This window comes from Echinops telfairi, unplaced genomic scaffold, assembly GCF_000313985.2.
Source record: "Echinops telfairi isolate 266 unplaced genomic scaffold, ASM31398v2 ScPeMD7_29;HRSCAF=101, whole genome shotgun sequence".
NCBI classification, from domain to species: Eukaryota; Metazoa; Chordata; class Mammalia; order Afrosoricida; family Tenrecidae; genus Echinops; species Echinops telfairi.
In genome coordinates this window covers 3,993,461-3,996,657 of record NW_022103926.1, presented here as the reverse complement: position 1 = coordinate 3,996,657, position 3,197 = coordinate 3,993,461, and positions in this window count along the sequence as shown.

Sequence of the window (3,197 nt, the reverse complement as noted above, 5' to 3'; positions counted from 1 at the left end):
AACAACAAACCAATGACAAAAAGAAAGAAAAGCCTGTAAATAGTTCAAGGACTATTTGTTGACCTTTAGGAGTGTTTCCCGGTCGAGTCTGATGGGGCACCAATCCCTGGCCCCAAAGTCTATTTTTGGTATTCCCTGGGGACTTCGTTGCTCTATTCCCCCTGCTGTTCTGTTGCACGCCCTTAGTGTTTTGCCTCGGTGTGGTGGGATCAGATCGGGCGGAATTCCTACAGTCTCCAGTGTTGTCCCCTGTAGGGGTAGGGGTCAGTGAGGGATGTCGTGTCTCATAGTGGGGCCAGTCATTGTCCTCTTTATACATTGGCTGCTTTGAGTGGGGATATTGTCCTCAAGGCTTGGTGGGTGGTGAGTTAGGATGTGCTCCTCTCTCTTCCTCCCCCTTCATTTGCTCCCGTGTGCTCTGATCACACATGTCCTTCTCCCTGAGCTGTAGCTTCAGCGCTGTCCTCTGAAGGGAATTCTTCTGGGGGAGGGACGCCTGTCCACAGAGTTGGGATTGGGAAAGACCTTGGATCTTATTGGTAAATGCGGGACTGTCCGAATGAGACTCTAAACCGACTATGGGACTGAAACAAACTAACAGGTTTTCCTTGGTGAATGCAAACAGTTGCTATTAAATTTTGAACAGGAAAAAACTAGCAGGAACACTCGAATAATTGTTTTAGGATTAAGATATTAGAACAAAATTAGGTTCCATCCTTTAGTCATGTCTTGAAAGCTCGGTGGTGCTTTAAAAGACGGCATTTAAGAAATAAACTTAAGCTGGGCGGGAGTTTTCCAGAAGAGCCTCTTGATACTTGGGTCTTTCAAGTTCATCTGTAAGTGAGAGGCACTGGGTTTCTGCTTCTGCTTCTGTCAAACTGGGGGACCTGAGACTGAGTCACTTCACCACATGCTCATGCGGACCTCCCAGGACCCGTGTGTGTGCTGCCACCAGGCCCTGGAAGCTGGCTAATGGACAAGGCATTCCAAAGGTGACATCTTACCAAATTTCAGAACGCTATGAAGCGCTACCGCCAATGGCTTCTCCCCGTTCAGGCTGGAAACCAGGAGACACGTGGTCCCTTCACAGGGCTCATCCAGCACCTTCGCAGCACCCAGGCCGGGACCGGGAGACGGGGTTAGGAGGGAGGCCGCGCATGCTCAGACTGGGCTGGGATCCACCGTTACTAGGGATGGTCAGAGGCACCGGCTCGGTTCCCACCTCAGTCTGAAGCTCCTTGTGGTCCCTGACTGTTGCCCTTAGGTTCCCTCAGATCCCTAGAAGTTATGGGATACAGCTCACTTTTACCTCCAAATGAAGCGTGTGGTTTTTGATCCAGTCTCCCCTGAAACGCCAACAGTTGCCACAGACATTAGGGACCATTCTGTAACCGTGACTGTGATTTGGGAATATGCCAACGTTCCCTCTATTTGCATAGCCTATTTATTGGAGCGCAGATGACTGGTCGTGTTTTCTTACGTCCTCTGGGTATACGCCCAGTAGAGCTGGGTCATAAGGTAAATCCATTTCCATTTTCTTTAAGTATATCCAGATTGCTGTCCACAGAGGCTGCACAAATCTACACGACCACAGCAGTGGTGGGTTCCTATTTCAGCATATCCCCTCCAGCACTCATTGCTCTCTGATTTTCTGGTTTGGGCTAACCTCAGGGGTGTTAGATGGTATCTCATGATTGTTTTAATTTGCATTTCTCTTATTTTTATAGCCTGTTCTTATAAACTCAAGCTTGCTTTGACTTTGGAAACCTTACAATCATAGATAAACTCACAGACATTCTAATGCTGAGGAGCATTTTAAAACCAACGCATCAAAATAACGACTCTAAGGTCCATTTTTATTGTCATTAAGTGACTCCATTAAGTGTACCACCTGTCATATTTTACTTTTTGCAAAAAAGAACATAGATGCAAGCCATAAGGATGACAGTTACAAACCAAATAAGCTCTGCTTATTTCAATTAAATTTGAGTTATAAATTGCCAATGGTAAGATTATTTAATGTGAACACTTGTTTACACAGTGTTACATATGTGATTTCAGTCGTTAAACTATCCCTAACAGTAATGTCTTTTTCTGTTTCCTTCTGAAAGGACCATAAGGCTCTGTGAATTAATTTCTTAATTTATTATCCTACTGAACATCCTTAATGACATTGTGGAAAGATACACTTTTGTTAGGTCATATTTTATAGGGCTTAAAACAACATAGTCCACTTTAATAACCAAATCCAGGAAATTATTAATTGTAGTCAACTGTCACAGATTTAGGAATAAAAACACACCAAATTATTATTATCAAAATTTTATTATTGATGTATGGAAGAAACAAAAAGTCCTAAATCATATCTTTCTAAATTGAAATATTAGATAAAGCAAGTTAAACCTTTAGATATAATTTAAAAGAATAAGTTGTTGGGAATGTTAGCACACTTTTAATTCAAATCTATTACTTCCACAATATCAATGCTAAAATCAAAATAGCAACTTCGTTGACCCTAACAATTAAATGTTTCAAAAGTAAAAGGCAACCTTAATTTTCTTTGAACACTGAAAAGGTCTGCCAGAAATTTCATTCCACTGGGAAGGAAACAAGGTCTTAATTCATGCTTAAGTAGCATGAGACAATGGACAACTATTTCACTATGACTAAAGCCCATACATACCAAAATACTAAGCTGAGTCTTGCTCCTCTACTGACATAACAAGCCTATTGAGCAAACAGTGTAATGAAAGCTTATAACTTATCCAAAGGAATAATTAGAACTATACGTCTTTTGCTATGAGTCGCTATGGGTCAGAGCTAACTCCATGGCATCTAATAATAACAATATAGATCTTTTGGGAATTTCCCAACTTCTGTTGCCAAAAAAGTTTTGGTGCACCTGTTAAGTACCACTAGTCATTGAGAAAAACACATGAAGCATACATCCATTAAAACATTTCCATAACATACTCAGATATAAATCTTGAACTCCAAATTTTTAAAATCGAATGTATAGTCCTGATTTACTGAAACAAAGACAGGTCTTAGGTATCTGATCTGGAGAAACTTACAGTAGCATAATATTCTAAATAAGAGAATCTTATGTTATTGCAATATAATTCTTTCCTGAGTAAACAAACAATAACGCTTAAGGTGTAGACACTTCAGAAAACCAACAACTTTGTTTAGAAAGT